The following is an 11,042-nucleotide window of genomic DNA, read 5'->3' as shown; positions in this document are numbered from 1 at the left end:
TGCAGCAATCAGAAGCAGCTGAGACAAAGAAAAGTAGCCTGAGTTAGAAAGTACCTGCACTTTGAGAGCTCAGAGGGTCAAGGATTCTTGCTTTTCTGTGGGTAAAGGGGACCATGCCTTGAATCATCTTGAAAGGAACCACATAAAATAGGAATAGAACATGAAGAGTGAAGACCCAGAGGGGAGTGGTAGGGAATGAAGCAAAGAAGGCATCAGCTCATCAGCAAAAAAATTAAGAGGGAGGTCCACAAAGAGAGAAGTGTGTAGGAACAGGGAGGTGGTCTGTAAGCCAGACACCCCCTGAAAATCAGCATTTGAACACTTGTTTCCTCCAAAGAGATGATGCCAGTGATCTTTTCTACTCTTTCCTTTCCTCCCTACCTTCCTGAGGTAGCTGCATGAGTGAGAGGGAAGGTGAGGAGAGCAAAGTGGACAGTTATAAAGACAGTACTAGCTCCTGCACTGCCCTTAGAGTTCTCCTAAGCTAGGTCGGGAGAGAAGCTGCTGCTAGGTAAGGTTGAGGTTTTGATGGTAGCCTGGATCAGATTGTCTCAAGTCTTCAAATCACCAGATGAGCTGATGGTTCTGCTCACAAGTTCATTTTGGGATATGAAGAAAGAATCTCTAGAGCCCTTTCGAAAAAGCAGTTATGCGAAAGAATAAAGTTACTTTATCATATAAACTACCAAGTCAAATTTATTCATGAAACTGGATCCATGCATGTAAAAAACACATATGCCCATGCCTATGTAGATAAACACATCTGTGTATGATTAGATCATATAAATAACAGAAATACATATACCTGTGCATGATTGTGTGTGTGTATATATATAATTTTTAATTGCCTTATTCACTTAGAATTTTATGATAAACATTTATTTCACATTATTGAAGTTATCTGTTATATAAATATCCCTCAATTCACATGAACAATCCTAATTTTGTAGCTGGATATTTTGATAATAAATCAATAACTCGCTACTAAAAACAACAGTGTAATGAATATCCTTATAAATATCTGTGCTATTAGTTCCTGGATTTAGATTATAAATTTTATTTTAGTGCTCATATTTTTTGTTCAGTTGACTTTTGAAAAAATGAACTTTATAAATAAAAAAATTTAGTTGTAGTAAAAATGACAAAATTTTTCATCATCTTAACTCTTTTACAGGGTTTGATTCAATAGTGTTGATTATATTCCCACTGTTGTGAAACAAGTCTCCAGAACTTTCTTGTCTTGCCAGGTGCCTAATCTCAGTGGCTCAAGAGGCTGAGACAGAAGGATCACAAGTTCAAAGCCAGCCTCAGCAAAAGTGAGGCACTAAGCAACTCAGCAAGAGCCTGTCACTAAGTAAAATACAAAAAAAAAAAAAAAAAGGGCTGGGGATGTGGCTCAGTGACTGAGTTCCCCTGAGTTCATGCCCCGGTACCACTAGAACTTTCTTATCTTACAAAATTGAAACTCTATGCCCATTAAATGACAGCTTCCATTTCTCCTTCTTCCCAACCCCTGGTAACCACCATTCTACTTTCTATTTCTATGAATTTAATCACTTTAGATAGCCCAAATGAGAGGAATTATATAGCATTTGTCTTTCTGTGCCTGGCTTATTTTACTTAGTGTGATGTCCTCCAGGTTCACCTCTGCTCTAGCATATGATAGGATTTCTTTCCCTTTTAAAGCTGAATATGATTCCATTGTATGTATATACCATATATACAATTTATTTATGTATTTTTTGTTGATTAATATCTAGGTTGTTTACATCTCTTGGCTGTTGTGAATGATGCTGCTATGAATATAGGTGTACAAATATTTCTTTGAGACTCTACTTTCAGTTCTTTTGGATAAAGTATTTGAATAGATGCAACAATGGACAACATGCATATGAATGGATGCTGAACATAATTAATCATTATAGAAATACAAACCAAAACCAAAATGAGATGTCACTTCATGTTCATTAGGAGGGCTGTTCTCACCAAAAGGAGGAGGGGTGAGCAGGAAGTGTTGACAGTGTTGGGGAGAAACTTAAATCCTTGTGCATAATGGTGGGGATGTACAACAGTACAGCTACTATGGAAAACAGTGTAGCGTTTCCTCAAAAAATTAAAACTACCACATAATCAAGCTTTATAAATTTGTATGCACACCAGCAATATGTGGAAATGCTTCTCTCTCTGCACCTACAGGAAGTTGAACATTTTGATTTTAAAATTTTTTTTAAATGAAGCATTTTTTTTACACAATATCTTATTTATTTATTTATTTTTATGTGGTGCTGAGGATCGAACCCAGTGTCTCACACGTGTGAGGCAAGCGCTCTACCGCTGAGCCACAACCCAAGCCATGTGATTTTGAAATCTTTGACAATGTGTTAATTATCTGTTGAAGCCTACTAAATCACCCAAGGCTTAGTGGCTTCTAAAACTGCAACAATTCATGATTTCTCATGAGTCTTTGAGTTGTCTTGGCTGTTCTTCTGCACATGTGGAATCTGTTGGAGCCACTCATGGACTGCAGGAAGCTGCTTGGGTTTGAAGGTCCAGGAAGGCATCATTCACATGTCTGGAGCATGGGATTTGGCTGTCAGATGGCCTTTGCTCTGCTCCCGGTGACCTCTTTTTCTATCAGGTCCTCCTATCAGCCTGGCAGTTCAATTCAAAAGGACAGAAAACTTAAGCTGCTAGGCTTCTCAAAAACCAAGCCAAGCAGAGGTACAACATCACTTCTACCCCATTCTACTGCTCAAAGCAAATCACAGGAGAAGGAGAAATGGCACTTCTTGAGAAGACATGTGACATGAATGCGTAGCAATGGAGGAATGATCTTTGCAAACCATTTACCACAGACAAGCCATAGAAGGATAATGACAATCTTACTGTTGTTTTAATTTTGCATTTCTTTGATAACATGTGAGATTTTTAAAAAAAATGTTTGCTAGTCATTTGTAGTTCTATGAATCATTTGTTTGTATCTTGTGATTTTTTAAAAAAATTTCTCTGGCAGGTTTAAATTATATTTTTAAGATATATTTGCATATTGTTTGTAAATTGTTTTAAAAATCACTAACCTATTTTCTATTATATTTGTTGTAAATATTTATCTCAGGTCATTACATTTTTGCATGCAAAAGTTATCCTAAATTTTTGAATTTTCAAGTAGTTAAATCTCTTGGGTTTTTCCATTGACATATTCAGTGATGATTATATATAATACGAAAGCAAAATGAATACTGATCGTCTTTTTGGCAGCTCAGCGTCCTCATGCCTTTTCTAGTTTGGTTCCATTTGGGACAAGACACATATTCCTGATGGTTTACATGTGGTTCGCTAGAGAAAATAGAAAACTATTGAAATGTCTTTTTTATATTCATTTATTTATATTCAGTTGTCTTTTTAAATGTATTTTTTCTTTAGAAAAATAGAAGTTAAACTACCAATATATACAGATGCAGACTTTACCTGGTATAGGACATATAGGACTGAGGACTCTAAAACAGGAAGAATTGATGGTGCTCTCCTCCTATCTTCCTTCCTTTACTGAAGATTTCAGTGTGTGCCTTAAAAAAAGAAAAAAAAAACAGAGTTATAAATTGTAGTAGCTTTATTTAAACTATTCCTCAAAATTGGATAAGTGTCTAAAAAATTGATTTTTTTCGAAATAGATTTCAACTTTAAACACTTAATAAAATGTTTGTGGTATATTTTTACTTTGTTCCTCTTTCACCATGATTGGGTAATAAAATCTACTAGTCTTTGCACCCATCCATTCTCTTTACTCATTTACTTTGGCATCATGAGTTTGCAAAATTAACAATTTTTTTTTAAAGAAAGAATGTTTTAGGCTTTAAAAAAAATAAGCAGGAGTTAAATTTTTTTTCACCCTCTTTCAGAATTCTAGTGTTAGAAATTTCTTACAAAAACATTCTAGTTGTGTTTTTTTCTGGAAGTTAAAGTTGTCTTAATTGAGACGGACATTTGAGACACTATTTAATATTCAAACTTTATAGTCATGTAACTAGTTAGCAGAAAGCTTTTTTCATTTAATAGATTCTACATGGGTTTTCTCCAAATTTTAAAGGAATGTATCCACTCTCACAGGCAGCTAAGTAGAGGTTAAATTCACCTGTGACCTCCTCTAGGATGTGTCTATGAGATCTTGCTGAGAATAGCTGTCTCGTTTTCTTGTTAACACTGGGTATTCAATGATCTAAATAATTTCTTTCATTTTACGGGTTAGTGATTTCTCATTTTGAATTTTTCTGATCACGACATATTGTTTTCTTTTTTTAATTGTAGATAGACACAATATCTTTATTTATTTATTTTTATGTGGAGCTGAGGATCAAACCCAGTACCTCACATGTATGAGGCAAGTGCTCTACCACTGAGCCACAACCCCAGCCCAATATATTGTTTTCTTAACTTTTGAATATCTGGGTAAATATAATGTGTTTGCTTTGTACATTGACCTTAACGTGTAGTAATATTTTAAAATTATATTTCTCTAATGAGCCATTAAACTTTAGCATCAATTAAAATTTTGTAATAAAACTTTCACAGCAACCAATAAGTAATTGCTATAATTAGAAGGTTATTTTGTGGTAACAATAAATGAATGCTACTTATACACGGACTCATGTCATGTGAAAATATTATTATACTTTAAGTGAAAACTTTACGACATCATCTTGGTAAAATAAACAAACGATAATGCTATGATCTGCAAAAATGAAAACCAAAATTTAGCTAAATTTTGCCAATAGAGAATTTTTTATTGTTTTCATTAAGAATGTTTTTTAAACACACATCAATGAAAAACAATTTGCAACATTAGAAATATTATTTACGGTAAATGCACAAAGTCTTTTGTTTGTTGAACTTGTTCCTTTCCTTACAAATCAAAGCAAAGCAATATCTATGTACTGTTAAGAAATACACTTTAACTGATTGCTCGAGAATTGTCATCATAAATATACGAATAAACTAATCGTTGAAACCAAAAAGGTATCATTAAAAAAAGATTTTTTTCAAAATAATAAACATGTTTACAATGTGAATGGCACTCTCTTGTTATCTTGCCCTTGTATAGCACACAACTCAGACATCTGTATGCGGCAGTCACTTTTCTATGTTGGAGATACAGGTTCAGAATGTTGGAGCCCACTCACTAGCAAAGTGTAAGCCCTAATAAAGTTGGTGCTACTGTTAGTATTATTAAAAACAAATTTAATGTATTTTTAAAAAGTAAAATCAATAAATTAAAAAAAAAACAAATTTAAGGTAGTTTATTTGATCAATTTATTCCTTCATGATTTCTTCTATTGGTTTAACTTTCTATTTTTGCTTATAAAACTATTTCCCTTTTTAACATCACAGCACTAATCCTCTACGGGTTTTTTTTTTTTTTTTTTTGCTATTTTTACACTTAAAAAATATTTTCAATTCTCCTAAATGTATTTCATAGCATAATATATAGTAAGGATCTAATTTTTCCTAGAAACCTTATCTATTGTATGAAATAATCCTTTTCTACCCAATTCTAATTATTTTTATCATAATTTTTCATACACTAGAGTCTGTTTTTGGAATCTGTTTTATCTATAATGATTCATTTACCATTAACACACTGTTGAACTCACTATCGCTTTCTAACAACATTGATTATGGATAAGATGAATCATTACTCTGTTTTGTTTTGTTTTTAATTTTGGTAAAATATTTTTGTTCATTTATTGTTTTCAGATTATAACATAGGATTTGTTTTTGTTTTTGTCTTGATTTTTTTTGGTGCTGGGGACTGAACCTAGGGCTTCACACGTGCTAAGCATGCTCCCTACCACTCAGCTACCTCCCCAGTCCGTAACATAGAATTTGAAAGTATTGACATAAAGACAGATATTCCACAGTGGGGACAGAGCAAAGGTAAAAAGAACTTCCACTGAATAACTGCTCCTAGGCCCAAAGCAATCAGAAGTTTAAAAAAGCCCATCTTTTTTTTCCCACTCTGCTATCGGCAAGCAGGATTTGTCCTCTGATACTGTATCATCTAATAAGAAAATCAAGAGAATGATAAGACATAAAAACTCCAATGAAGAGGAAGGGAGGGGACATGGGGTAATTAATGATGGTGGAATGCGATGATCATTATTATCCAAAGTACATGTATGAAGACACGAATTGGTGTGACTATACTATGTATACAACCAGAGGTATGAAAAATTGTGCTCTATACATGTAATAAGAATTGCAATGCATTCTGCTGTCATATGTAAATAAAAAACTTTACATAAAAAAACTCCAATGGAAATGTGCATCAATATTGTAGTTTTATCACAGTACTTGTTCCTTGTTTAATTTGCTTTTTAGAACGTACTCACGTAAATAGAAAATTTCTGAAAATATTCTGAGAAAGTAAAATTTTATTACTAGGATGGTTTCTCTGAAATATGATATTTGCTTCACATCACCCTCCACAGAAACCTTTCCTCCCACCGACTTTTGTGAAGTGTCATGTATTCTTTTAATAAACTTGAGTCAAGATTCAAGGAAGCCCCTGATTTTAAAATTGAGAGGTTTGGGCTTGGTTTCATTTTGAGGTTTGGGGGTTATTGAAACTCAATGCAAAATGAAAGCTCTATGAATCTTCAAATCTACATTTTTAGAATAAATATTTTGTAATAACCCATGTTTTAAGCCAAATAAAATTCGTAATGAATTAACCTACCTACACATAGACTTTTTAAAACCAACGTAATGTCATAACTTAAATATAACAGAGAAACAGAAAAAAAGAAATTTATAATTTTCATATGTACATTCTCAGTATAGTCTCTATAGTTCTACTGAAATTGTTAGATAGTTGTAGCTCTAGGTAGCAATCACCTAAACAAGATAGGCAGAAATGAGGTGTGTGGTACTGGCAACTCAAAAGCTAAAATGGTGGGATTGTCAGTAATGTGATATTCAAAAATAGTAAACATTTTTTAGAAAGTTCATCCTAAAAAAAACACAGTCCTTTCACATTGCACACTTGAAAAAGTCAGTGTACATGTAAAACAAGTTGGAGTCTTTGACCATTTAGACAGATTCACTTTCTCAATGCATTCTAGAGGTACTATAAATTTTAACATTCCTAAGGGAGAAGTCATCATGAGCCACCAAATGTGACATTTCCAATATCATAATAGGACAGAAGACCAGATCAACCATGAGAATCCCAGGCTTGACAGACAGATAGGAGTGAGCACAGATAGGAGAAAAGGAGATGGGTGAAACACACCCAAGATGAGCTCCCAAACACAAATCCTAAAACTCACAGGGAAACCAGTCCCAAGAAGTCAGCCAAAAGGGTCAATCATCAGGAGATAAAAGTCAAAACACATACTCTGCACCCCACCCTCCCCACAAAAAAACAGAATATAAAAGAAAAGAATTAGAAAATAACTTCAAGTCATCTCAGTTAGATCTACAGATATATAATAAAAGATTTTTACATATTACAAAGGTCTGCAATTTTTAATGAGATATTTCTAACTACGATCATATGCACAGAATGAGTGCTATTAAGCTGAGCTAGAATTTTACTGTTGTATTGTTCTTTGGTAAATCTCACAGACTGCTCACCTCTGGGGGAATAAAGGCCTATTGAAGTCCACTTAAAAATGTTTTTAACTAACAAAAAAAATATTAGGGAAATTATGACTGGGAAGTTCAGATCAGAGACCTCAGAATCATTCTGCCTAAAGTCCACCTCCATCAGCATCTCAAACCTCCCCATATCATCCTATGACACCTCCCCAACCCACTCCAGTGAGATCCCTGCTTCTGAGACCAGAATTCATCCATTTCTAAATGGTTCTTACTGTAAATGTCTCTTCATTACTCTAATCCAGAACCTGACAGAGAGCAAAGAGAGGTCATGAACCCTGAGTCTGAATTCGGCTCTGCTGTTTATCAGCTGCATGAACGTGAGCAGATAACCTCTTTGGGCCTCCATTTCTTCACCTGTCATTGGTGATAATAATTTCACCTACGCTCTGGATTCTTGTGGGAATTGAGAGTTAACCAAAATGAAGTGCTTGGGACAGTTCCTGGAAGATGGTAAGTGCTACATAAAGATTGACAATAATTCTACCTTTGATCTTCAATATCTCTTTAAATAATAGAAAATACAAGTGCCACCAAAGGACCCCAGATACTTGTACCATTTTCATATTGTACCTCTGCTACTTTCTTCCTGTTCTCATCAGGCTCCAATTCTCAATACTCCTTTGGAAACTGGATTCTCAGTTTGAATTTCCATTTCGTGTATGCTGGGGCCTATACAAGACGATGATGCACCAACCTATACATGGCCCTATACTTCGTGTTTATACACCAACTTACAATCAGTGCTAATTCTACTTCCATTAATATTTCAAAACGCTTAGTTATACCATGTTTAAAACTCAGCAGACAAAATTATTATTTTTTTCTTGTTTTACTGGAACTGACATCAATTTATATTGTGAGTTTTCATGCTACTGGGTGGCAGGGACTTAATCTGACTTCATTTGAATTCAGCTTAAGTTGAATCAGAATTCTGGAGCCAGAGTTTCCACAACTGAGACTGTCAAGGTTTTAGGGATGGAGTAGGGGACAGCATTTGGTTATCAGCAGTTTTGGAACCTAAGACCATCTGCTGTTGAAATGTTATGCCATGACACAAAGAAATCCTTGAGGCTCGTGGAAGACAGACAAGCTAGACTTCCTTAACAAGCTAGTAGCAGGTGAAGCTTGTGTCACCCCATTTCCACCCCCAGACATTCTGCAGGGACAGAACACAGATCTCCTCTACTTTCTTATCTCTAAACGTATCCAATAAAAATATCCAATATCCTAAACCCTCAGCTAACTCCTAATGTCTCAAGAAACCATAAGGGCTCACTGTGCCCCCCAGAATCTCTCTGTCCTTGAGGTTACCATGTCCTCCTGCCCCCAAATCTCTCTGTTCTTAAGGATTGGGAGTCTTTGTTCATCTCTGTGAAGAATTTACTGACTTTGATTCATCATATATTTCTCTAAATAGGCCTGGGTTCTTTTGAAAATATGAACTTATGAACTTTACCACATTTTAAATCCTACTCTCTTTTAAGGCACCCTTTTCTCGAGGGAATGAAGGCAGAATGCCTAACTCCCTGAGTAGGAGATTAAAAAAAAAAGAATTGGGAGCATGAGGGAAAAGGATCAAAACTATAAAATTTCTCACCTTGTTATCTATTTGGTGAAACACAATTGGATGGAGTCCATTCTATGATCAAATAAAAAATATTTTCTCAGCACTGACTCTATGCCAGGCATTGTATGAGGTAGTAGGTTCACAAAAATGAATAAGATATGAACCCAACTCTAGAAATCAAGTCTCTTTACACTCAAGTTGGTCTCATCCTCTCTCTTCCCTCTTCTGCTTTATTTAAGATCACGAATCTTTGTGGTGTGTTATTATAAGTTTTCCACCTGCCTCCCCGCTTCAAGTCTCTTACCTTTCAGTATTATGTGCTTCCTACCTATCCTTTACATTTTCAGTAGCATTATTTTGTTTAAAACTTTAGTGTTACAGTTATCTTTAGGACAAAATGCCAAGCATGATGTTTACTGTTTGAGAAAAAAATTTATTTCTTTTGTTTCTGAAAACAATTCTATCAGATAGCTCTTTTGATCTCAATTTCACAAATAAGTTGCAAACATTCTATACATTTGGATACTTATATTTCAAAATAGCTACTGAGAGAATTGTTCTATTCCTGCAGAGTGTCTGGTGGTGGGAATAGGGAGAAGCAATCCCCAGAACCCCTTGCTACTAGCTTTTCAAGAAAAAGACACAAAGGCTTAGAAATCTTCAACCATCCTGACTCAGTCCACAAAACTGGGAGAAGCCAGGCTTGAAATCAACTTTCTTGTTTGTAGACCCATGGTTTTTAATATTGATGTTCTACTCTAATCAAGCTTACCTCTTACATGAAGGAATGTTCTAGAACAAGACAACTACTACCATTACTTTTATCACTACAGTAAATAAAAATACCACTTTGGATTTCAATGTCCTGGGTCATCATTGTTACAGAGAAGAAAGGAAGTAGAAGATGCTTACCTTGGTGGCCAAATCAGTAAGTCAAATGAGCCTCCACAGTCCATAGGTGACCAATTTTGAGCTGAATCACTCTTGCATGCAGAGTATGATATACAAAGACTTATAGACAAAATACTAAGAGATCTGTTCAGTTCATACATACCATAACTGTGAAAGACCAGAGATCCCAGTCTCTTGAGTTCTGTATCCACAAAGCACAATGCAGCATACAATCCTCCAAATCAACTGAACTGAAACCTTTTAATGAGTTAGTCCAGTTGAACAGGCAACTTAACATATTTGAAAGTCTTAAAACATGGCAATTCATTGCATCTCTAGAAGCCTCTGGTAGAGCTAAATGGAGGTTCACAGGCAAACCTCAAAAACACCAAAGTTGCTTATGACTATAAACTTCACTCAATTTTTTCCCAAGTGGTTTCAATATTTAGTTGGAAGAGTGACAGTTGGACTTAATGGTTTTCTTTTCTCACTTTTCTTCAAAAACCAATCCATCTCACTACTACAGTGCTTTCCAACCTTTTTAAACCCAGGAGCCTTTTGTATAAACTTGAAATTCTCATGACAGCCTTCCCTCCACCCGCAACTCCCACCCTGATGAGTGAGCTTTGTGTGTGGTAGAAAATAAATTCTGTTTCCTGTGCATTGTGTGAGATAAGGAAAAAAAAAAAGCTTTGCATTTTATTTGAGAAGTTATTTTTTTAAAAAGCAGAGTATCACTTTCCAAATATAAAAATATATTTTAATTTTTTTTTAAATTTCATGTCATCCTTTTAAACCCCTTCTTAGCCCTCCCAGCTACTAAATCAACTATATAATTTTACTTATTAATTAGTGATATTCATATGCAAGATTGAGGTTCAATTTAAGGCTTTAAATGGGTCCAAATAGTCAGAATATTTTTCAT

General features: G+C 34.7%; 1 long non-coding RNA gene across 1 annotated transcript; it reads right to left on the bottom strand.

Annotated features, from left to right (window-relative positions):
- Nucleotides 1–1,979: 1,979 nt before the first annotated feature.
- LOC114090315 (uncharacterized) lies at nucleotides 1,980–10,703 on the bottom strand. The gene is made up of 3 exons (XR_003582323.2): nucleotides 10,281–10,703; nucleotides 3,469–3,566; nucleotides 1,980–2,652 (listed from the first exon to the last, which is right to left on the bottom strand). It is a non-coding gene; the product is annotated as an uncharacterized lncRNA (long non-coding RNA).
- Between the last annotated feature and the right edge of the window lie 339 nt (nucleotides 10,704–11,042).

This window comes from Marmota flaviventris, chromosome 1 (assembly GCF_047511675.1).
Source record: "Marmota flaviventris isolate mMarFla1 chromosome 1, mMarFla1.hap1, whole genome shotgun sequence".
Taxonomy (NCBI): Eukaryota; Metazoa; Chordata; class Mammalia; order Rodentia; family Sciuridae; genus Marmota; species Marmota flaviventris.
This window is presented reverse-complemented; position numbering and strand designations above follow the sequence as displayed.